Source organism: Theropithecus gelada, chromosome 5 (assembly GCF_003255815.1).
Source record: "Theropithecus gelada isolate Dixy chromosome 5, Tgel_1.0, whole genome shotgun sequence".
In the NCBI taxonomy this organism is placed as follows: Eukaryota; Metazoa; Chordata; class Mammalia; order Primates; family Cercopithecidae; genus Theropithecus; species Theropithecus gelada.
In genome coordinates, this window is record NC_037672.1 from 168,722,116 (window position 1) to 168,748,973 (window position 26,858).

The 26,858-nt window shown below is 36.0% G+C and overlaps 1 protein-coding gene and 1 pseudogene across 3 annotated transcripts in view; one reads left to right on the forward strand and one right to left on the reverse strand.

The window, feature by feature from the left end:
• Nucleotides 1–26,858, forward strand: part of GALNTL6 (polypeptide N-acetylgalactosaminyltransferase like 6) — a 1,222,748-nt gene that overhangs the window by 102,617 nt on the left and 1,093,273 nt on the right. The window lies entirely within an intron of this gene.
• LOC112624630 lies at nt 18,693–19,023 on the reverse strand (annotated as a pseudogene). The gene has a single exon (XR_003119441.1). The product of XR_003119441.1 is annotated as a cytochrome c oxidase subunit 6B1 pseudogene (transcript).

Genomic DNA, 26,858 nt, shown 5'->3' on the forward strand with positions numbered 1-26,858 from the left:
TCAGGATGAGTCTATCACTCTTACAACCACAGAAGTAATTTCCTAAGCGTGATTATGTGAATACCTTAGTTGCAAATTCTTCAGATATTAAGAGTGGGCATATATGTTTCACCCTTATTCAAGGCGTATCTATTGTCCCTTTCTCAAAATCAGAGTGTGGGGTTCCAGCAGCAAACCAAAAAAGAAAAAAAAAGAAAAAAAAATTAAGGAAGATGAGCTTGGCAGGTTGTTCCTTGCTGACTTAAATATGCTGCCAATTTGGCAAGGATTGGAACCGAAATTTCTTTTTCTTTTTTTTTTTTTTTCTGAGGCAGAGTCTCACTGTCTCCCAGGCTGGAGTGCAGTGTTGAGATCTCGGCTCACTGCAAGCTCTGCCTCCTGGGTTCACGCCATTCTGCTGCCTCCAGCCTCCCAAGTAGCTGGGACTACAGGCACACGCCACCAGGCCCTGAACTTTCAGATATAGTTAAGGCTCCATAAGAGGCCTTTGAATAGATCCCTCATCTTAATAAAACTATGTAAATCAGATGAGTTTCATGTTAGCTCAGGGCCATTTATCAGCTTGAAGAGTGTTAATATTTCATGTGGGTCTAGCAATGACACATAAGCAAAGTTGGGTTTGGAGATTGTGAAACAGCTACTACTTATTTCTCTTCCAAAATATTACCACCAAAATATTACCCTCCCCACTTCCACCAACAAACAGCTTTCTATCTGGAGCAAACTCGTGTTTTCTTCATTTTAAGATTGATGAAAGGTCTTGGAGTCCCAAAACTATTTCTGGGGCTTTCATATTTCTACGTTAACTAGCATGTTTTATTTATTTATTGAACTTACAAATTACAATCAGAAGGCTGCTTATACACTTCGATGTAGAAACAACCAAAACAAGTGGAATTACTGGCATGGTTTTAATATATTAATGACATTTTATCCAGATAGTCAACTATACTCATGATAGAGGCACACCTATCACCTGACAGAAGAATTGGTATCTTCTCAGAGAGTACTTACCCAAGTCCTGTCAATATTTGCTTCTATGACAGCGATTTTTTTGTATCAACAAAAGCATCCAAACATATTTTAATGGTAGGGATATGTTATTTCTTAACATATGTAACAAATTCTGTCAAGTCATAGAACAGTGCTCATTGCCTGGGATTCACTGATCTCTTTAATAAGAGCTTGCATATATTCATTTTATTGTGCTGATTTCATAGAAAAATTCTCAGACGATAGTCTTGTTTCTTTAAGTTTCAACTTATGGGCCCTAAGTTGGGCCTTTGGGATAAAACAAAATACACATGAGAATAAAAATGAATTAAATATGAAAGTATCAAAAAGTAGGTATGTTAAGATATATATCTGACCTGTACTCTGACTTTTATCTCATTAAATCTTTGGTATGTATAAATAACATAAAAATGAATCAAATTTATAAGCAAGAGATACAGTAATATGATGTGTTATGTTCTGAGAGAAATCCAACTCAAATTGTCTTCAGAAAAAAATCTCGTAATGCAAAAAAGTGGTCGTAATACTTTAGACAGTAAGTGATAACAGATGATTAAACAGTGCTATTGAGATCTTTCTCCTGGAGTATTTAAAACCCCGGCACACTGTTGGTAGGAATGCAAAATGGTGCAACCACTAAGGGAAACAGTATGGAGATTCCTCAAAAAATTTTAAAATAAAATTACCATATGATCCAGCAATCCTACTTCTGAGTATTTATCCAAAATAATTGAAATTAGGATCTTCACAGGATATTAGCACTTCTAATGTTCATGGCATTACTATTCACAACAGCTGAGATGCAGAAACAACCTAAATGTCCATGCAGAGGAATAAAGAAAATATGTTATACACAAATAATGGAGTATATTTAGCCTTAAAAAAGAAGGAAATTCCATGAGATGAGACATGATGATTGAAACTTGAGGACATGAGCTAAGTGAAAGAAGCCCGTCACAGAAAGACAAATACTGCTTGATTCTAGTTATAGTGTGTATCTGAAATAGTCAAATGTATAGAAGCAGAGTAGCATAGTAGTACCAGGGGCTGTGGGGAGGTGGAAATAGAAAGTTACAGTACTAATCAAAGGCCATAAAGTTGCAGTCAAGCAACAGGAAAAAGCTCTAGATGTCTGGTGTACAACACTGTATCTATCGTCAACAATAATATATTGTACACTTAAAATTTTGTTAAGATGTCAAATACCATGTTAAATATTTTCACCACAAATCAATAAAAGTCAGTCTTCTTCATCTTTCTTAAGTCCTGTATGGTTTTATTCTGTTTGGTTTTATTTCCAAGCAGCCTTCTTAAATGAAGATAAAGATAGCCAATTAGCAGCTCCTGGTTTAGAGACTCGAAACATTATCCACACAAGCAGATAATATATCTTTCATTTTAGTTCCTCCAGAGGTTTCAGGGTTGACTTCCTATGATCTTGTGACACATGCTCATCCCCCAAATAATCTCAACTTTTAGTATGTATGCGTCAGTGTCACCCTAAGGATTTGCTGGAAGACAGATTATGCATTCCCAGTACCAGAGCTAGAGTGGGGCCCAATAGTTTGTGTTTCAAACAATTAGTCAGATGATGGTGATATTAGATCAGGAACCACATTGCTTTGCATTATGCAAAGCAAATATGGATGAAATTATCTTCCATTAAAGAAATCAGAATGGTACTGTATTCTTAACAAAAAAAGGAAGAAAGGATAAAGAAGCAGTTATTACTCTTGGTAGAGAGCTCAGCAGAGAAGCAACTACCTCTACCCAACACTATGAAGGCCTTTCCTTCTGCTCATCTGCTGTTTTCCTCTATGAGAATTAGAAACAGTTTAGGGATAGCAGGGAAATGCATTTAACATTGTGCTGTGTATGTCATGTTAATAATAAGTGTAGGAGTCCTAACTAACTATTCATAGAATTAATCCAGCTCTATGTCAAAAGACTAAAATAATATAAACAATAAGAGTTTATTTCTGGAATGTAACACATGTAAAAAGTACCTCATATGATGAACATCACTAACAGTCAAAAAGCATTTTACAATGTTGTGCACTAACTCTAGAAAACAACAATAAAAATAAAAACAAATAGAAATCAATGTATAATTCCTTAATGATTGATACAAATGCATACATACAAACACAGTCATATACTCTAATCTCCTGACATCATTTTCAAAGAATGTTCATAAAAATAATACCCACTTAATAGAAACTGGTATAAAACAAAATACACATATGAAAAGCATCTCTACCCATGTCTTTATAAGCATATTACTATGGAAGACATACAATCTTGAATAAATTCCAAAATAAAAACCACATGTACCAATATTTACTTTTGATGCCTTCAATTGTATTGTATGCCCATTGTAAAATCTATCTCATACAATAATTTGAGGTATTGTGTATTTTCATCTGTGTCATGTCTAAAATGTCATGACTGGCATGTATCTTTCTAATATTATTTAGTAATTAGAAATAATAGGATACCAATGTATGAAAACTGATGATTCATGCTTTCATGCTTTCATGTCTATCTTATATATGTCTTTTTAGATACAAATTGACAACAATTTGAAATTAATAAATGATGTACCAGTAATCAAAGCCAATATCTCATTCAGAGTGGAAAACATTACTATGATTTTATCAATACCAGATCACCAAAGTAAATACTTATTGATTATGTGTTGACCATGTTTTTGTTTTGCTTTTAGGATAAAAATACAAAGTGTGTTAATCAATTAACACACATGTACATGCACATAACTATCTGTCTCTTCTAACCATCTGTCTATCTACCTTGTACCTATGCAGTGTGGATAGATAGAGGGATGGAAGAGACAGATAGATACTTACATGCATATCTATACACAGTATATGTTAGCACACAATCACATGTATACTTGGCTTATAAAGAGCACAAGATATTATGCCATAGGTGACATTATCATTACTCTAGTTAATGAAACATATGAAAAGATTATTGGATCTTCAATTGTATTCTAGGGAAAAGCTGCAGAAATTTACAACCAAAACAAAGCTATGAAATTCATCAATTGATTGTCAAATATTCTGAGAATGATGTTTATTGAGCTTAAAGATAACCTTGACAAGTTGTTTTTAAAGGACATCTTAACTGCTGTTACCAATTCACCTAGTGCAATCCTTCGTTTAAAAAAGTCCTGTTGGTTTATCTTAAAAAATAAACCTTTCTAAAGTTTCCAAACTCTATGTTTGCTTAGAGAACACAAAGGAGAAATAAAATAAAATATATAATATGTTGTGATTATTTTTCTTCAAAGAAAAGCTGGGTTAAAATTCTACATCATTTTAATGGTGGTCTAAAAGCTTCTAATTTTGTAATTCTATAATATTTACTATCCCTGCCATTAATTTGGCTATGACTGCATTGTAGTTTCATAGTATAGACGCGTATGTATGTGTGTGTGTGTGGTGTGTTTGTGTCTTATGTGGAAAGCAATTTTGTGTGGCATATTTATTCACACTGGTTTTTCTCTTGTGTCCTTTCATGGGGCTGGGCCAATAATTTCTTAATGATGAATTTAAGAAATTCCCATTTCTAAATAAAAGGTGGTTAGGCTAATACGCTGCCCTTCCCTTACTGATAACATACCTAATAATAAGAATATCCACTTTAAATTCAATTACAGCTAACTTTGTGATAAACATATGGTATATTTTTATAAAAATAATTCATCATGTATAACAACCTCCAGAAAGTGAATCATTGCTACTGGAACTTGATAACCATGTATTTCACCTGTTAAAAAATGCATTCTGCACAATCTGGTGCTAATAAAAAACATGATAATGTACAAATGTATTGGATAGGGATTCATGAAATTGTGACACAGTTTTTCTTTATTGTGTAGGTTTTTTTTTTTTTTTTTTACATTTTTCTTTTTAAGCTGATGCATTTACTGACTTATATGTTCAATTATTAATTCTGATTTTTCCTCTGAGTTTTCTTTTTTGGAACACTGTAGAATAATTTGAGGTGGTTTAAGGAACTAATGATACCTCCTTCTGTCTATTCTCAGACTGGGACCATGGAAACAAACTCAATAGAATTGTTTATTTAACATTGTTTTTATAACATTACTATTTATTTTCCTGATTTGAAATTTATTTTTATTAACTGCTGATTACTTTGCACCTTACTGTTTAATATAGACCTCCTTTCAAATGCTAATAAGTAATGTATCATGCTTTTTTTTATATTTATCAAGATGAATGATGAAAACCACATTCAATGTTTTATTATTGTTTATCGTCTCAAGATACATAATTGTATTTCCTTACTCCAAATCCCCAAATTACTTCATTGCTAAAATTACATAAATTGTTGTGTAAAAATCTCTAAGATCAAAAAGCATAAAAAGCCAAGAGAAATTACCACAAATGTAAACAGTATTTATTTAGAAAGAGGATAGGAAGTAGAGAGAATGTAGGTCAACTACTAAATAAATATGGAGAAACACCAAGTTCAAAATACTGATAGAAACCGTCTTTAAAGCAGTTTTCTTCCCTTGGTTTTGTTTCAATTTATGGACAGTTCTTTATAATAATTCCTTTTCTTGACTGCTGAATAGAGACAGGGTTGACTTGCACTTTTAAAGAATGTACTGTGGCACTGGGTCAGTGAAATGTGCCTGTTATGGTGTTGCTGACTATAAGAAGAGGCTGAGTTTCACTTCAATACCATAACCACTGAGCTGGGCTTCTGTTGACCCTGACATTTTTTTTTTTTTTTTTTTTGAGACAGAGTCTTGCTCTGTCACCCAGGCTAGAGAGCAGTAGCATGATCCCAGCTCACTGAAGCTCTGCCTGCCGGGTTCATGCCATTCTCCTGCCTCAGCCTCTCGAGTAGCTGGGACTACAGGTGCCCACCACCACGCCTGGTTCATTTTTTTTTTTTTTTTTGTATTTTTAGTAGAGACAGGGTTTCACCCTGTTAGCCAGGATGGTTTTGATCTTCTGACCTTGTTATCCGCCCCCCTTGGCCTCCCCAAATGCTGGGAATACAGGTGTTGACCAACATATTTTTAAAGGCTTACTGGAATTATATCTCAGTAGCCATTTGCAACTCTTCTTCTTTTAGCTACCAGGACAGTATTAGGTCTTCTTTGCTTTGTGCATATGTGGGTTTTTTTTAAGTTGTTCTTACTCTTGTTTTTGTAAAATTTTCAAAAATAACAATAACTTAAGAATTAGCTTATTCAAATTTACTTTAATGAATGCTTATCTAGTTTATCCAATCACAGAAACAGGATATTACTATAAGGTACTTGAAGAAGTTTATTTAACTAGGATTTTTTTCTAAAGTAAATACAACAAAATTATTGGTTGAAAATAACTCTTACTTACTGAGTATCTCTGAACCAGAAATGATTGTAGATGCTCCGGATGTAGCAGTAGAAAAAATAGGCAAAATGGTCCCTGCTCTGGCCTCCAGGAATGAAAGAACTAAACACATAAATTGGTTAAAAAAAATATACCCCCCCCCCCACACACACACACAGAGAGAGAGAGAGAGAGAGAGAGTCTGTCCAATGGTGATGACTACTATAAAAAAAAAATACATAAATCAGGAATGGAACATAAAGATTTCTGAAGAACCAGAGAGGAGTAAGTGCAGTTTCACATTGGATGGAGCATGAGAGATTTGCTAAAAAAGTGACATTTGTGCAAAAACGTTATGAGGTGAGGGAGCTAGTTAGAGGGAAAATGCAAAAACTTTGTGGTGGGACAGTGCTTGACACATTCAAGGAAGAGCAGTGAGACCTGGGTGGAATGATGGACTATTTAGAATATTTATATAAAAGGGATAAAATCATGTAGAGACTTTTGGGCCACAGAGCACATTGTAATATAATTATCTGTGTATCTGCCCTTTTCTTTTTGACTCTGAGTTCTGGAAAAGCACGATCAGGTGCTATTCATCTTTGAGCCACCAAAGCACAGCACATGCCTGTCACAGGAAAGGTATTCTGTTGGCTTGAAGTGAGATTTGGATCTCAAAAGGTCCAATTCTCCTTGTTCATCAGAACATGACTAGAAGACAGAGTGGCACCCATCTCTGCAGACTCCGGTTTATTGGATGGCGACACTGTATAAATTTCCTGTGGCTTTTGTAGCAACTATAACAAATTAGGTGGCTTGTAACAAGTCAGGTTGCACCCACACTTGGGAGGAGACGATTACACAAAAGAATGAACACCAGGAGGTGGAAATAAGGAGCTCCACCTGTAGTGTCTCCAGCACACATTGTATCTTAGAAATTGGAAAGCTCCCTGGGCACTTATCCCAGCCTAGTGGGTTAGGGATGGTTTCCTAGAAGACACCAAAGATTTGTGAATGAAATACAGCAAGACGACTAAGATTTAGCTAAGCAAAAGAAAATCAAGGCAGAGAAGAAAGCTGGAGCAAATGTATTCATGCACAAACAGGAGCATGTGCATAGAGCTCCTGATAAAGGGTGAGCGGGGGCTCAGGCAGAAGCCAGGAATCAGGTACTGGAGAGCCAGAGAGGATGTTCAAGAACTCAAATGCCCAGAAGGATTTTACCTAAGGATGTGGCAGTGCCTGAGATGTGTTTTTTAGATAGAAATTCTGATTAAAATATGAAAAGGGATTCCTTTGTAAAACCTAGAGGCAGTAACAGTGGTTAGGAAGATAATTCAGTGATCCAGTCAAAGATAATGGCCTGAATTAAGACAAGGGAAGTAGAAACTAGGAAGGAGAAGAGAGTGGAAAAACCTTAGGGCACCGTAAGAGCAAATCGGTTATTCATTAGACTTAGAGTTTGGGGAAAAACTAGGTGTCTAGGACATCCTGCTCAGATTTCTGGCTTGTATACAGAATGAATTAAAGAGGCGACCTTACTTAGACTTTGAATAACTTTTATTGTATATATTTCATTTATACTATTTTAAGTGACTACATCTCCATGTTAGAATTGTTTTCTGGGATTATGATAAGGGAAAAATCCATTTTCTAGCAATCTTTAATTTGAAACTTCAGTTGCCAACACAGAAAACACCTATTTTAAAAATTAATATGAAAGAAGCATTTTGTTTTTCTTCATATTGATGATAATAAGTAACTAGGGGAAAAACTCTGAGCTACTTTTCCTTAAAAAGAAATATTTCTTATAGAGATGTGATCATAATAAATAATTAGATGAACAGAAATATAAAAGTATTTCTTACATAACTTTGATAAAACACATTTCCGGCATTTATGTGGCCAAAGATACTTTCTTAAATTCATTATTTAAATTTTCAAATTTTAATTATGAGGTATCTGAAATTTTACAAAGATATTATCACTGACACACATGTGCACATAACTAAGATTAAATAGATTTTAACCCTATGCCTTACTTACTTCTCATCATTCCTTTATCAAAAGACATAAAACATTACATTTATCTCAACCTTCTCATCCCTCCTCAATTCCTCACTCCCTAGACTTAACTTTTAAGTTATACGCTTAAATTGCTACAAATCATACCTACTTATTTTTATATACTTTTATCAAACATGTATTTATTTCATCTGTTATCTATATTGAAGTTTCAATTCTCAAATGACAAATAGTATGATGACATACTTGTTATTTGGCAACGCAATTTTTCACTGAACGTATATGTAAATTTCTTTTACATTTCCGTGTTGTTTCATGTAGATTCCAATTCAGAAGCCTATTGTATGTGCTCTCCACACTGATTTATTCATTGGGTACAGAACTTGTCTTTTCTACTGTTTTTCTAATGTGTCTTTGTACATGTCTCTTTGTGAATTAATATATTAGAATTCCAACTGCTACTTATGGAATTTTTAGATTATGGAGTATATACACCTTCAACTTTGCTGGGCATCCAGAACACATTCCCTGACTTCCACGGATATAAATCAGTTCCCATCTCCCGTCTCTTCACTAACATTTGTTATTAAAAAAACATAATAAAAGCATTACTATCTGATGGATATGAAAGATCAGATCACTATTTTCATAATTTGTATTTACTTTGCGACACATTACTCCAAACATTATTTAAGGTACTTCTTGTCTTTTTGGTTTCTTACTCTGTGAAATTCATGTCTGTATATTTGCTTATATTTCTATTGAGATATATGTTTTCCTTCCTGATTTGCAAGTTATTTTTATTTTCGGGATACTAACTATCCTCAGTTTTAGCTTTTACACATAGCTTCTACTTTTTCATATGTTTAACTTTTGTTTATGACATATGGATAGATAGATAGATAGAGAGAGAGAGAGAGAGAGAGAGAGAGACAGAGAGAGAGAGATTTTTCGTGTGTGTGTGTGTGTGACGGAGTCTCGCTCTGTCGCCCAGGCTGGAGTGCAGTGGCCGGATCTCAGCTCACTGCAAGCTCCGCCTCCCGGGTTCCCGCCATTCTCCTGCCTCAGCCTCCCGAGTAGCTGGGACTACAGGCGCCGCCACCGCGCCCGGCTAATTTTTTGCATTTTTAGTAGAGACGGGGTTTCACCATGTTAGCCGGGATGGTCTCAATTTCCTGACCTCCTGATCCACCAGCCTCAGACTCCCAAAGTGCTGGGATTACATGCGTGAGCCACCGCGCCTGGCCCATTTTGATATTTTTAATCTCCTCTTAAAGATCTCCTTTGTTGATGTTGTTAAAATGGTCCTCATATTTCTTTTAGAATGTTTAGTTTATTTTAACCTACACATAATTTTTTTTCTGTTGAGCATTAAGGGGTCGTAATTTTTTTCCTTGTACATAAGGAACAGCTACCTGCTTCAGCACGATTCATGAAACAGTGCTGACATTTCCACTGAAGTAGGAAAAGTGTCTAGTATTTTTATTCTGTTCCATTAAGAAAATTCCATGTTATTTTAAGAAATATAAGTTTATAATAAGGTGTTCTAACTGATAAGATATCTTCTTCAATGTATCTCAATTATTTGAAATTCTCTTAGGTATTGTTGGTTTTTTACTTTTCTTTTTATGTTTTTAGAAGAAGAATCAGCTTGCTATATTTTAATAATAATATTCTGTAGATTGATGTTGGAATTATTTTGAATTTAAAATCTCCCTCCCTTTACAGAACTGAGTCTATGATTGAAAATACTATAGATTTTGTGTTTTTCAGTATCATTTTACTATTATCTGATATACCTTGATTGTATTGTAATTAGAGTAACTATCTTGGTGTCTTCTATGATTTCTCTGTACTCTCACACCCTATACACATGCCACCAAAGTTCCTACACTATGTCATTAGGCTGTGCAGGATCTAGTCTTGGCACCCCTTTGTCCTCATTTCCTACCACTCTCTGTTTTGTCCTTTCTCTTGTTCTGCTCCAGCCATATGGGTCTTCTTGGTGGGGAATGTGAAAATCACATTTCTGTGTCAAGGACATTAAAATTTGTGATTCCGTTTGCTTGGAATACCACCCAGAATCTCCAACCGATCCTTTGCTTGTGTATTCCACTACACAAAACCTGCAGCTGGTCTTTGCATAGTTGTCTCATGTCATTCAGATCTCCGCTCAAATGCCACTGTCACACAAAGTTCTTTGTTTACCTTTCTTTAGTTCTTTGCATTAACTTTGGACCTCACTCATCATTCATTACCTATCTATTCATTACATATACTTCTTTATTTCAGAAAAATTACCACTCACTGAATGCTTTTAGTTCATGATCATATTCCCTGTATTAAAAAGTGACTCAGTAGCCACTCAATACATATTTGTTGAAAAACTGAAAGATGAAGAGTCTACTCTTAAGTGCCATAAAATTATTTTAACTATGTTTTTTCAAATTATATCTTCAAATTGTTATTGGAGAATAAAAGCATAGGTGATATCTGTAAAATAATACATATGTAAGAAGTGTTTAGTGCAAAATAAGTAGTGAAAATAATTTTATTTATTAACTCACGGAATCCTCATGACAGCAATATAGTCACTATTATTATTATTTCTTCTTAAAAGATGGAGAGTTTGAGGTCACGGAGCTTAAAATTTTTCTTCTCATCACTCAACAGTAACAATGGAGCCCCTTGGATGCAGTGGAACCACTGTGCTGTGACTCCAGTGCCTGGAGGCTAGAACATAGAAAGAGGGGTTTTAACCACGATCCCTGGTTTTCAGCCTAGGAAATAAAATTAAGAAAGAGCTAGAAAATGTTAAGACTGGAAGGCTATCAAAAATAAATGAATCATGTTCATTGCTTATGTAGGACAACTAGCTTTCCGATATCCTGCTAACTTTCTCTTTCATATTTAAATTGTACAGAGGAAGTCATGCACCTTATGACAACATTTTGGTCAATGACAGATCACATATTCAACAGTGGTCCCATGAGATTATAATACCGTATTTTGCTTTCCTCTTTCTATGTTTAGATAGGTTTAGATAGAAAAATAGCACTGTGCTCCAGTTGCCTACAGTATTCATTACAGTAACATGCTACACGCTTGTAGTCTAGGAGCAATAGGCTACACCACAGAGCCTATACCATCTGGGTTATTGTAAGTACACACTGTGATGTCACAGAAAAATGAAATCACCTAATGACACATTTCTCTGAATGTATTCCCATTAAGTGACACATGGCTGTAATATGAAAAATTATACCACTGATAAAATGCATCATTAATATATTCTACATTTTATAATCACATATTTTTATGAAAAATTTACTATCACAAAATATCATTTGCCACTTCATTTTATTGTTATTACTATTATTTTTGAGATAAAGTCTCTGCTCTGTCACCCAGGCTGGAGTGTAGTGGTGCAATCAGGACTCACTGCAGCCCCCACCTCCCAGGTTCAAGCCATCCTCCCATCTTAGCTTCCCAAGTAGCTGGGACTAGAGGCCCACATCACCATGCCCAGCTGATTTTTTGCATTATTTTTTGTAGAGATGGGATATCTCTATATCGCCCAGTCTGGTCTTGAATTCCTGCCCTTAGGTAATCTTACTGCCTCAGCCTCCCAAAGTGCTGGGATTTCAGGCATGAGCCTCTATTTTATTTTATACATAAATGTCTTACAATAGTTTAAACATTAAGATTCCCTCAAGAATATCTTGGTGATGTGAGCACAAGAGCCAACTAGAGTTGCCTGGCACACCCCAGACCCCCACCCCGCCATCAACACAAAAACCCAAAGCAACAAACACACCACTGTATTTTACCTGGAGTGACTAAGGAAGTGCACTGGAGAGTGCCCGTGTGGACCTGCACAACGGTGTGGCCTCGAGCAGCTAGCCAGCCCACTGTACTTTCACCTGCCTGCTCCTGGCCTGGCAGCCAATCTGGTCAGGTCCCACCTCACTGCAGAGAGTGTGCACAGCTGCCCAGCCCCACGCCCTGGCTACCCTGCTGGAGGCATTCACACACACCCACCCCTAGCCTGAAAGGGGCCCTGCCTTCCTGGAGAGACTGCAGCAGCCACCCAGTCCCATGGTGCCTGTGCAAGCCAACACTCAGGCCAAGAGCAAATCCAGCAGCAGCCCCAACTCCCTGGAAAAGGCGAGACAGAGATGTCTGGTCCCACTGCACTTGCATTCACACCTGGCCCAACAGTCTGGTCAATGTCTGTCCCATGTCCCCAGAAAGTCCATCACTGAGCTGCCAGCCCCACTTAATGCACCTGCACTTGGCCTGAAAGCTGGTTCAGAAGTGGCCCCCTGCTAGTTCCACTGCACCTGTCCTGAACATGCCTAACAGCCAGTGCGGCAGTGGCCAGCCTCCTGGATATACCACCATCTGCACCCAACCCTACAGCCAGTTGGCTGGTAGTCTCCACTTCCCAGGAGACCACATGGAACAGCCTGAGGGTCCTCCACACCAATACATGCCCAGCCCAAAAATCAACGTGGCACCTTCACCTCCAGTAAAACCACACCATCACCTTCACAAACTCCTGTAACCTAGGCCACTTGGGTAATCGCAGACCTCCGAGGTGAAAATTACAGCTGAAGAAACTGCATGAAGACCATGCTACTGAATCCACCCAGAACCACAGCTGATGCACCACAATCAACAAACACCCTAGGATTCATCTACAAGAAAGAGTCTCAACAAACTAGACATAGGGAGTATTTAATTTAACACAATAAAAGCCATATATGGCAAACCTACAGCTGACATCACACTGAATGGGGAAAAGCTAGCAGCTTTTTCTTTAAGATCGGGAACAGGGCCAGGCATGGTGGCTCACACCTGTAATCCCAGCACCTTGGGAGGCCGAGGTGGGAGGATCCCCTGAGGTCAGGAGTTCAAGACCAGCATGGTCAACATAGTGACTACTAGTCTCTACTAAAAAATAAAAAATAAAAAATAACCAGGCATGGTGGCAGGCTCCTGTAGTCCCAGCTACTGGAGAGGCTGAGACGGAGAATTGTTTGAACCCAGGAGGCAGAGGTTGCAGTGAGCTGAGATCATGCCACTGCACTCCGGCCTGGGTGACAGAGCGAGACTCTGTCTCAAAACAAACAAGCAAACAAACAGATCAGGAACAGGACAATTATATACACTTTCACCACTTTTATTCAGCATACAACTGAAAGTCCTAGTTACAGCAATTAGGTAAGAGAAGGAAATAAAAGTCATCCAAATTGGATATTGATGTTCTTGCTTATGTCTTTAGTGGGAATCTCTTGAGAAATGCACATCAGAGTAACCTGCTAGCTTCTCTGTTTCTCCCCAGAATGGCTTAGTAACGCCATTTGGTTTGAGTTCCTAGTAGATTCATAAAGAATTTCTCCAGTTCTGCCCGCAGGTGGCTATTCAACTACACTTTGCCATTTAACAGTGCCTTACACTTTTATTTTATTAGTAGTATTATTTTTAGAGACAGGACCTCATTCTGTTGCCCAAGCTGGAGTGCAGTGGTGAAATCATGGCTCACTGAAGCCTTGAACTCCAGGCCTCAAGCAATCCTCTTGCTTCAACCTCCCGAAGTGCTTGGATTATAGGCATGAACCACCACAACCAGCCCAGATTTCACTCATAATATGGGTCTAGTCCAGCAAAATTTTACTGAGCACCCTGATTGCAGACACGTAAAAAAGTATTCCAGGACATTCTTGTTGACAATTCTACTCTGAATTAATTGAAAATTTATATTTATATGTGAAGTTATAGATTTAACATGTAGTAATCACCTTCCTGTTTACTAGTGTTCTAATGTTGATTTTTAAGTTAATTTTAAATTTCCAACTGTTAATGATTGAAAGTTCAATTGTAGATTAGTATTAAAACCAAGGACTATAACTATCACTGCTTTATATAAAAACAATCGTCAAAGATATTCTGATACTTTGTGGTTACTCAAATTTGAATATCAACTAGATGTTATAACATGATAGTAAAGAGGATGAAGATTGTGCTTTATCCATTCCTGGTTACTTTTGAACTGTGTTCAGTGTATTTCAGCTCTCACTTGTTCACTGCATTATAAGAATAATTATGAAGAATGAAGCTGAAAAAACACACAGTTCATAAAACTAAAATCCTTAATTCACATTTGTATGTTGTGAGTTAATGAAATTTGTTTTCAAAAAAAGCTTGATTTCAGAAAAGTCTAATTACATTGGTATACTAAAAATTATCAGCTTTATCATTATTTAATGGAAAGCGATAACTGATAGAACTGTTTATAATAATATAGAGTGATGTTTTTCATTTAATACGTTTGTTGGAGAATAAGACAACATAGAAATATTCAGTGGGGGCTGCTTCCCTAGAGTTAAAGATATTTTTTGTGAGGGTGACTTTAAATAGTATTTTAGAAAAATATAGGTATAGGTGTGCAAACTGTAAGTGCATTCCAATAGCATAAATAGTATACACACATACTAATGGAGTACCTTTGATGGCATACATGTCCTAGTCTTTCAAGTCACTACTGGTTTGTCAAGGTTACTACAACAATTTTGAAGCTTGGCAAATGAAGTTACAATATATAACCTGGTACGTGTCTTTTTATCCGTAGTCAACAGCCAAAAAGTGAATTGTGCTGGATGGAAACCGAGGGTTGTAAAAAAATAAAAGATTATTGACTCTGTTCGTTATTGACTGTGAACAGCTGCACAGAGAAGCTGGAGGCCAGTAGGCCCGCCAAGCACCTCTCTGAGACTGAAGCCATTTGGAGCCAGGTTGGAAGCAGCTGGAGGCTGAGGTGTCTTGTCTAGACAGCAGAGGCTCTGCATGGCTCTTGAAGATGGGCAAAGAGCCCATCAAATGGGCAAAGGACTTTATAGAGAGAAAGTCCTTCCAGAGTTCTTGGCACAAATTCATCGACCTATTTCCTTGGTGTATGTTACTATTAAAATGAGTAGAGAAACAAGACACAATAAATCGACGGGATGTTTAGAGAATGAAATAGAATGGTATACACATCTAAGTTTAGAACTTCAAAAAACCTTGGCGACATACCCTAATTCCCTTATTTTATACATAGCAACACAAATGTCCAGAATAGATAAATAAATTGTATCTGATACCACAATTGGATGACCAGGGATCCGGAATGTGTATCTAAATTGCTGGCATCCATATTCAATACCTTTTCCAGGTGTATTAAATCCTTGTGCTTAAAATGTGATCTGCAGAGCAGCAGCATCAGTGTCGCCTGTGTGTTTGCTAGAAATTCAGAATCTCAGACTCATTCACAGACCTATGAATTAGAATCTGCATCTTAGCAAGATTGCCTCTCTATATGCTGTATTAAATTATTTAAAAGACTTATGAATGATAACTATGTTCTTGAGAGATAAAGGTGGAAATTGCATACGTACAGTAGGAAAAAATCTTTAGATCATCCATGCCTTATAGCATTTCGTTTATTACATTGCTAATGTCAGCCACTTGTTTGATTTTAAATGAGTCCCTCTCTTAATACAGTAATTCGAGCTCATGGTAAAATAAGAATATTTCTGTTTTTCAATAAGTATAATTTTAAATTTATAGAAAGACCTGGTTGCTCTCAAAAATTTTAGTTTGAGCCATAAAATAAACAGATTTTCATGAAATGTTTTGTTAGCTTTCATATAGACAAATGAGTTTTAGTTTATTTTCTATTGTTGTCTTTACTATTTTACAAACATAAATATTGACATTACTCAAGTATCTATAAATGGGAAACAGTTACAAGCAAATTAATTGTTATTAACTGATTCAACAAATATTAATGTTAGGCACTATGCTAGATATATAGTTTGTTAGGGATTAATTTAGACTATTTCATTTTACCTAAAATTCTACAAAACAATTTGTGTCGTATATTTACTTAACTAAGACAGTTAACAAATGATTATACTTGGAGATAAAATGCAAGCGTTGTTTTAATTATTTTACTCATAATTTTTTTCTCTTGTTATAATATTGGTTCAGGTTAACCAGCAGCAGTTACACGAATTATAAACATCAGATTTACTATGTCATCTCTCTATAACCTACCATTCTAGAGGCAGTTTTCACTAATAGTTACTCAAGATTAGATAGCATTTAGAAAATTCAGTTAATATTCTTTTATTCATACAATTTGGAAACACATCAAAGATTATTTATAGACTATAGTGTTTTCTCTTTTCAATGTAGGGGTTTTCAAATGTTATAAACACCAGGGAACTTTTTAAAATTTATATTCCTGGACTACAGGTTAAAGTTTTTGGCTTCGTTAACTTACAAGAATCTACTTTTAACATATCTCCTGTTTATTTCTATGTACTCTGAAGGTGGAGTCCCTTTGGGATAAATAGGCTAGTGTGTCTCATATCAAGAGATGATATGACTTCGGTTTCTTAAAAGCCTATTGGCGGACAAGGTAGATGAAACTGAGATTACAGCATTGCTTTTATCTGTGATGTATGATTTGAAATGCTGACAAATACATGTAAATATTTGGGGTACATTTCAAGAGCAATACTAAAATAATCTAGAGCAGTGAATGTACATTCACAGAAGAGTTGGCACTAACGGTACATTCTCTTTTTGGTAAAACCAGGAAGTAAAAAGACCCTTCTTTTATGTATGCATGTATATCTATGTATGCATTTACCTATTTATCTTTGAGACAGGATCTCACTCTCATCACGCAGGTTGCAGTGCAGTGGTGTGACCATGGTTCACGGCAGCCTCAATTTCCCAGGCTCATGTGATTCCCTCACCTCAGCCTCCCAAGTACCTGGGACTACAGGTGTGCACCAGCACGCCCAGCTAATTTTTTTGTATTTTTTTGTAGAGACAGGGTTTTACCATGTTACCCAGGCTGATCTTGAACTCCTGGGCTCAAGAAATCCTCATGTCTCAACTTCCATAAGTGTTAGGATTATAGGCATGAGCCACTGCACCCAACCAAGACCCTTCCTTTAGATTTTTCACTAACAAAGTGGTTCATTTAGGAACTCTTAGAGTAAAAAGGCTAGAATACCACAGTTTCTGTTAATGTTTTCTTCCTATATTCCTGTCATATTAACCAATTTCTCTTTAAATCTGCTTGGTGGAAACTGAAAAACTGTGAAGTTGAAGTTTGACTTACTTTTCCCTTGCTGTCTCCACCTAACTTTTTTTTTCTCCCCAAGAATGTCATGTCCCAATGATTCCAAATCCTAGAGAGTTCTCCTGACCCTTGGTCTCCCATTCCCGTGAGAAAATGCTGCCATGTTCTTTCCTGCATGGGAGAGAAGCTCTATCACTTTTTTCTGCAGGATGTGAGATGCCAGTAGTAAGTACCCTAAGTTGCTTGGGCAGTGATGTGAGAAGTACTTCCGGACAGGTTCCAGTTAGATTTATAACCCCAAATTTTATTTTCTAAACCCTAATCAGGCCGATGAAAGGAAGAGGAGATATTTGGAAATGCACATCTTTGAAGTGTGATTTTCTCACTTTAAACCATGTAAGCTGGCACTAGAGTTGGCCCTGTATAACAATATAGTCAAGTGATAGATTAGTGATGCTATAGTGGAGTCACAGCAGAGAAAACCAGAGGATACCTACTACTTGTAGCCTGCTAAACTGAGTCTCCAGCATTATTAGAAGAAACTAATAAGGCTACATTGACCCTGTTGACTGAATAAATACACTGACTCTTTCTTTTTTGAGATGGGGTCTTAGTCTGTTGCCCAGGCTGGAGTGCAGTGGCATGATCATAGTTCATTGTGCAGCCTTGATTGCCCAGCTCAAGCAATCCTCTCACCTCAGCCTCCAGAGTACCTGGGACCACAGGGACATGCCACCATGCCTAGCTAATTTTTAAAATTATTTGCAGAGATGAGGTCTCGGTATGTTGCCCAGGCTTCTATGTTTTTGATAACACTTTTACCACATGCATCAATCTTCAGGAGAGCAAATATAAGTAAAATCCTGAATAAGTGTACCTCTGTAAATGATATGGTTCCACTAGCTTGAAAATTCCTGGGCAGGTGTGTAGATAAATTTTGTGACTAGCATTTTTGTTGCTTTCTTGTTTGGGTAGGTAAATAATGCAGATCTCTCTCTTTTTTTTTTTTCCAATGAGTTTTTATTAGCAGGTAAGTCATGATTTAGGATCCCAGGGTGGGGATCACTGGGTTCTAGGTCTCCCTTCACCATCCTGGGAGAAGGACAGAGGACAGAGGAGAGGGAGGTACAGCCAGTTCAGATCTTCCCGGGAAATGTGCCACCAGCCCGTTGCTCCTCCCAGTCTGTGACCCAGGATGTGGGGCAGAGGGACTAGTACACACGCTGGTACCATTCGCACACTGAGAGATTGCCGCCTTTAGCGGTCATTGCCTTCTGACAGCGGTGGAAGTCCAGGTAGTTCTGCCAGCAGTTCCTGGTCTGGTTCTGGTTGGGGAAGCGGCTGTCAAAAGGGGCAGTCTTGTAGTTCTTGATTTTGGTCTCAATGTCTTCTTCCACCATGGTGCTGAATCCTAAAGGCACCCCAGATGCAACTTGCAGCTCAATGTCACCCTCAGCAAAGACACCAGAGTCGAACAGGAAGCGGAACTATGACCAGCCGCGAAGATTTCTTTTTTACCAATACCTAGTCAGGGTTAAAAAATTGGTGCCTTCATGCCAAAAGTGAGCTTCATATCCCACAGTAAGCGAAACCATATTAATGATATAAAAGTAGGATTTGGCATGACTAATCCTCAGAAAATATTCTATCTGTGGGTAATTCAGCATTATTGAATAGAAAACTTAGACAAGAAATCACTTACTATCTCCAGGTTGAAATATCAGTTTCCTACATTAGTAAGGAGCCTGTTTTTTAATGAACAAAGTAATGTGCATACTAATGTGGCTTATGGTGTTGTCGTAATCAAATGTCCCTTTTGGTTCAAAAACTATCGTTTAATAGAAGTCTGAAGGCAAGCCAAGTACAATATAAATAGACCAAGTGGGTACAAAAACCTGTTCAGTAATTGGAAAAGGTATGTAACATCTGTTCAAAATAGAAAGCACTGGTTCACTGGCTTAATTGGAGGTGTCTTAGAAGCTATTTTCTTTTTCTTCTGCTTTAGCTGTTGATCCGGTTTTCCTCTCAGGTTGTTGTAATTAAGGAATGCATACTTCATATGAATTTGATACAGATGAGGCTAAGAACATTTTTGTAAGATATGGATCATTTCCTTTTATGCCAAAAGAGGGAAATCTATAGTGTTTCTAATATAAACAGTTAGTCTCTAGAAATTATTCTCAGATACAGTAATAAATCACTATGTGAAGCATCATTTATCCCTGCAAGTTAACAGTACCGTTCTTCCCATACAAGGGCTACTATAATCTAAACTTGTTGGAAACCATGACAAATTATATAAAAATGACCCAAGATATTCAAAAACCTATCATGGGATGAACAATGGATGTATATCAAAGCAGAACATATATTTAATTGATTTATTTTTAGAAATAGTTTATATTGATATGCTGTTCTTCACTTTTGCATCTCAGAAGAAAACATATTCAAATGGTGAAGAAAAATATACATTGAGCTTCTAATTTGTTAACACTATTGAGGAGAATAATAAAAGCCTCTATGATTGCATCATAGAGTAGATATTAGTTCAAGGCTAACAGCACATCTTTAAGTCCAATCTCTAGCAACGCCAAATGAAACCTTCTAGCTTAACCTGCAATATCGCACTTCACAATACAAGTACCCAAGAAAAATGTGTTCTGGACTCATGAGCTTAGCTGTGGAGTAAGAAATTCTACTACTTCAGATACTGCTGGGTGGATGAATTCTCCTTCTCTATTATCTGTACTTCAGAGACAGACTTGAAAGAGAAGTAGGGAAACTTACCTCAATTAAAACCTAACTATTTCTGTGGTAAGAATTTGGCTTTAGGGAAAGCAATTCACTGTTTGACATGAGTGCAATGAAATGACATTGAATTTTTAATAAGAATTACTATTGCAATTTTATTAATATTTTAGAATTACATCTCAGAAATTTTTCTTATTTTTCCAATTATGTAAGTCTATATGAAACAGCTGTGTATTCCTTAACAATTCTTAATTCATAGATAAAAAGTTATTCCAAAGGACTATTGATTCCACGAAGCAATCGATTTCTAGAAAAGTATACAGCTTTGACTATAAAAGAGCACGCAATTTAAGAAGTTTGGTTTTTGTATGCACATGTGATATATGTACACAGAAATCATTCTTTTCCTTTATGTTTCTAGGCCTTTATTCTGAAAACTGGAGATTTCTGTGAAATCAAAAATCTTTGTTCTCTTATTCAGTCTCATCCCTTACGTTATTCAGCTGCCACAAAGCAATTGAAATAGAATTACAGGATCAGCTTCTAGGTGAGAGAGTTTCACACCTTCTGATCTAAGAGTCTTCCAGAAAACTTGGTCAAATAAAGAATGGGTACACAGGCAAATGAAAAGTAGCAAAGTAAATGGAGTTCTGCTTCTGTCCAATGACAGTAGAAAGAGCCCTAATTTTAGTGTTTTAATTATTTTCTAATGAATAAACATGGAAAAATATTTAATATGGTTTTTTAATGATAAAAAGGCTCAGTAATTATTAAACAACAATCTGTCTCCGAATCTGTAAATTAGATGCATTTTTGTGGCTAATACTGACAGGTTTTCTTTCAGATACTTGTATTGTTTCTCACTGTTCTGCCATGTGTTGTGTGTCTATAAACCTAGTTATTTCCATAACAAAGGCTACTTTTTACCTGTAGTCTTCAAAACACATCAAAGATGTTTAGGAACAGTTGGATTTTTTTTCCATTTTTTAAGTTTTTGAAACTTGCACATTTCTTTTCAATAGCTTGTAAAGGTTCACGCCATAGAAATTTAACATTTCCTGGGTCTTTTCCAATGCCTGCTTAGTCATTCCCCAGTCTCCAGCCCAAGGGAATGTTAAGTGTGAAACATCTCAGATTCTGCTCACCTCCTACCCCTGACAACACTTACTGAATACAGAATTTCTGTACCCTCTGCCTCTTGTTTGAAGTTGTGACTCTTGATTCAACTTTTCTCCCACACTTGAATGCCAACATTATAGATCCCTGCCATTTCGTTGTGTAGCATTTCTGTGCAATGCCCCAACACCCATGAAATATGATATAATATTGTGTGCATGGACGTCTAAGAAGCACCAGTACAGATTTTTATCCAGTATGATACCATAAAGATTGCTTTGGAGTTTCCAGAAAAAAAATCATCTGTGTAAGTGTGAATTAAAAACAATGTTGAATAAATATAGCCTGCACATTCCATTATAACTTAATTTTAAAAGTGAAAACTGAATTGTGACTAAACTGAAGATAAGACACACTCTTTCTCCTAAAACCAATGTTTAGATTCATGGGTTGGGAAATAGAAGTGAAATGGATAGCACAAATATTATTAACTCCAATCACCGTGAAAGAAGCATTAGAATTTCCTGTTTTGGAAAGCTAGGGCTATCTTCCTCTCTGATGAAAGTAGAGGAAGAAATAAAAGCTAAAACACCTTTGAAAATCCATGGCTTACGGGTGTGTAGGTTGCAGAAGTAGCAACTAAAATGTAAATTGACAGCATTTTTTAATCAAGTTTTCACAACTTGGTTTTCATAAGGTTTACTGATTTATAAGGATAAATTATTACCAAAGAAAGCTGCTATTTCACTATAGTAGGTGGTGATGGGGAGGTATATTAAGTTGACATTGATCTCAATCTCCTGAACTTTTTTTCTTTGCCTTCACCAGAAACCCAGATATTTAAAATGGAAAAAAAAAAGAAAAAGAAAAGAAAAAAAGATTAAATCTAATTCCAATAATTTCAATTAGAAAAAAGAAGTAGTGGGTAGCTAGTAGATTTGCTTTATTTTATGTTATTCACTCATGATAAAATGTATGTAATAAATGGTAATTTAGTGTTACATTGGCATTAACTATTGCTTCCTGCACTGATGATTTTGCCAAGTATTAATCAATATACTGATTTTTTTGATAAGCCATCAATAGCTTTCTTTCTCATAACAAATTATTTCATTAGAAAATTTAATATACTATTATTGGGTATTAGATAAATACTGTACCTACTTTTATTACTCCTTGTTGTATATACTAGCAAAATGTGTGAATTCATGATGATTTTGATTATTTATGTAAATTTAATTATATTTATAAAATTGTTAGAGTGCTAGTAAATACATCCAGTGAAACAGAAACAGAATGTATTTTCAGTCTCATTAATTAGAATACAGGATTTCTGTGTGGAAGTCCCCAAATCATGCAAACTATGTTGAATTACTTCAGTACTGAATGATTGAGATGAAAGATAAAAATAAATGGACTATAGAACTATATGTTGTATAGATTTAGGGTTATTATCCTTTATTGTCAAAATAAATATCTGCTAAATTAATAAAAATATAAATATTTAGTAGAAAATTTATTGTTTATCAGGATCAAAGTTAGATTATACAGGATACAGATAACAATCTTAGATACATGACCTACCCGTTAAGAACCTAAAAATCTAAATGGGATACAAATTTACATGCTTGAAACAATAAACAGACAGAAGTGATGATATACTCACTAGTAACAAGATGAATATGGAATCATATAATAAAGTCCTAAGTAGACTTCCAATAAAAAAGTTATGAACTTCAGAGTCCCACAATCATATGTATGTGTCTTGGATTTGCTTTTTTTTACTCACTGTGAGGTCTGGGACAAATCACTTTACTTGTGTGAATGAATGTTGCTTCCTTATAAAATAGAGTTGATTTCATCTATCTTGTATGCATGAGAATATTGAAAAAAATTACGGAAAACACACTGCTAGTCATGTGCAGTGTGTTTGATAACATATCTCATTATTAACTGTGAAAAAAACTGGAAACCTCATACTGTGTCCTCAGGAAAGACAAAAGAAAAAGAAGGGACATTTAAAGTAATTTCTGAAACTATTGATAATCAAAGAGTGGCTGGAAATGGGGAGAGGATACAAATAAGACTGTTGTTATTAAGACCAATATATATGTCTGACTCATCTTTGGAGCTCACACTACCATACTACATATATAGTGGTTGTTGAATGAATAATACAATTAAAAGAATCAAGAAAATAATGGGGAGTTTCGTTGACTATAAAAGTTTAATCTTCTGTAGCCAAACAATATTGCTCTTGCCCTAGAAGATCTGAGCTCTTGAAAAAAGATGTGAAGGGCTGGGTGCCGTGGCTCATGTCTGTGATTTTAGCACTTTGAGAGGCTGAGGTAGGCAGATCACTTGAGGTCAGGAGTTTGAGACCAGCCTGCCCAACATGGTGAAATCCCGGCTCTTCTAAAAAAATACAAAATTAGCTGAGCTTTGTGGCACGCATCTGTAATCCCAGCTACTTGGGAGGCTGAGGCAGGAGAATGGCATGAACCCGGGAGGCGGAGCTTGCAGTGAGCCAAGATAGCGCCACTGCACTCCAGCCTTGGCGACAGAGCGAGACTCCGTCTCAAAATAAAATAAAATAAATAAATAAATAAATAAATAAATAAATAAGGAAGGTATGCATTATAAGAAAATGTATAATCACTTTATAAGAATGTTATCTCATGTAATACAATAAGGTTTTAAAATAATGTGAGGAATCGAGAAAATTGTCAGTGATTGATGGGAGTGGAAATTTAAAAATAAAAAAACTTGAAAAATCAAGAGTCAATACCAGGAGTATTAATAATCTACAGTCACTCCAGGATAAATTGGAATCTACATTTACTTCATTATAGTAATATCATTAATAATAGCTACATTTATGTGTAAACCTAGAGAGCCAGAGGAATTTGGAAAGAACTGTCATAGATGGTTAAGCAGAGATGGAACCTGTAGCAAGCTCTCTGTATTGCGAGTGACGCTTGACTCATTGTTGACTGTATTCATTGTAGAACTCTCCACCTTACAGGTGTTGCATGCTATTTCTTCACAGGCAGTATTTGATTTTCATCCTTTATTTGAAAAAAAAAAAAAAAAAGCCTATGCAATACTAGGAAACCGTTAACCTTGCAATATTGTCAGTTTTCCTCAAACATTCTTCTCTTGAAATATGGTGCATTTTTCCCCTTGATGCACAGTGAATTTTAATTTTCTATAAGATGCAAAACGTATAGGAAGAAAATTCTTCTGTAACATTGACAGTATGGGACACGTTAAAGCCGAGTGGCCTTTATATTTTCATTTTTGGGTAATGCCAGTTGTGTCATCACCGCAGTTAGAATCTTTACAATTACTTTGAGGAAGTTCTTTATTCCACTGATCCTTCAGATGGCCAGGGTTCTTCTGCAGTACCTTTGCTTCAAACTGACAGAATTTTTTTCAGTTGGAGACCCTTCTAAGCAAAAATTCACGAAGAGGTATATGGCTTTATTTGTGAGTTCTTAAGAAAATTATGTGCAAATTCTGTCACTTTAACATAAACAGTATTCAGTAAACATTCCAAAGAAAGAAGTTAAAAAATAGAATGAATATAGATTTAAACGTGCACATTATCCAGCATAAAACACCTGTATTGTAACCTTTTGTAGCTATTCATAACTTTCATGCTCAAAGTTATTCAGGAAATATTTGAGCCCTTTAGTGTCATTTTATTTCTTGGTTTATGCTATAGCTATTTTAGCACATATAAAACAATATAACAAACGTTTAAAAATAGGCTGGGTTCGGTGGCTCATGCCTGGAATCCCAGCACTTTGGGAGGACACGGCGAGTGGATCACTTGAGGTCAGGAGTTTGAGACCAGCCTAGCCAACATGGTGAAACCCGGTCTCTAACAAAAATAAATAAATAAATAAATAAATAAATAAATAAATAAATAAATAAAATATACAGAACTGTAAAGACAGAGGAAAATGAGAGGAGGAGGTATACTCTATGCATAACAGGAAGCTTGGTGTCAGAAATCTTGAATGGCATACTGCATGCCATAGAGTCATGATATTTTGTATTTCCCTGTTTTGATTCTACTTTGATCTTAAACAAAAAGCAAGTTCCATGATAGGTTTTATCTGAATCACTATCACTCTGCTTAATTCTAATACAATAATACACAAAATACATAGGCTAGATTTCCTTGCCTGAGAAAAGTGCTGTAGTGAAGGATTTCACTCCTAAGTCTGTTTATCATTCATCTACTGAATGGTTGTAAGTTAATACGTGGAATGAAGGATAGGAATTTTTGTTTTCTTTTTCACCTGGAGAATATTTTGTCTCAAGAGATGGACAATACAGGTTGCACCTAAGGGCCTGTAGGCAAGCCATCTGAGAAAGTTTTCTGCATGCAGCCATCATAGGACCTATATTGCAGACAAGATATGGAATTATATGCTCAATTATGAATGGATCTGTTGCCCCAACTGTCTGATGTGATGGTTGTTTGAAAGGTTGCCCTGCACATTTGGCCATGACTTGCATCAGAATTCTTATGAAAAACTAAGTAGTATAACTGAGGTTCAATCCATGACACAGCCCAGCCCTCAAAATCAATATTCATGAGTAAGTAACTAAATGACTGTGTTCCAAAAGCAGAGCCTTATTTACTGGTATGCTGTCTACAGAAAAAAATGTTAGTATTATAAGTTGTTCATGAGTTCATTGTTTCCATAGTTTCTCTCAAGGGGGTAAGGATTGTGGTTTTATCATCAATTTCCACTTTCAGAAACATTCTGGAGTTCCCGCCCGTCAAACAAACAAACAACAAACAAAAAAGCAATGGCATTAAATTCATTAAACAGTTGTTTAGTTTCTACAATGTCCAAAATGTAAGTTCTACGATAGAAAAAATATTCACAAGTACATCACTAACTCTGGACATTATGCCCCTCGGACACCAGACCTCATCTGTGAGCAAGGTTTACTTCCTGAAAGATTCCCCTTCTCTCTCATCGGTAGCCTTCCAAAGGATTCCTACACTAGAAATATAAGACAACTTTTTATGCATTTATTGACTCTTAGGATTTCCAAGTTATAGATGGAATTTTACTTCTTGATTGCTGAAATTCTTCCACAATCTTAGTACAGCAAAGTTTAGAAACATTACATATTAAATGTCTCACTACATTCAACACTCTCTGATAAGTAGCCACCTATATTTTTCTCTCTTACGTAAAGTGTGTGATCTACTTGTAGACATGCTAGACCAACTTATTCTCAACTTACTTTTCTCAAGGCAATGTTATTGCAAAAGATCGTTAAAAAATCTGTATTTGTTTGCTACTTGATTTCATCTGAATCCACTGGTCTTCTTGCTCTCAACCATTTATGTTCTTAATGCTTTCTCAGAAGAAAGAATTCAAATGCTGAGAGAAACACAAGATAAT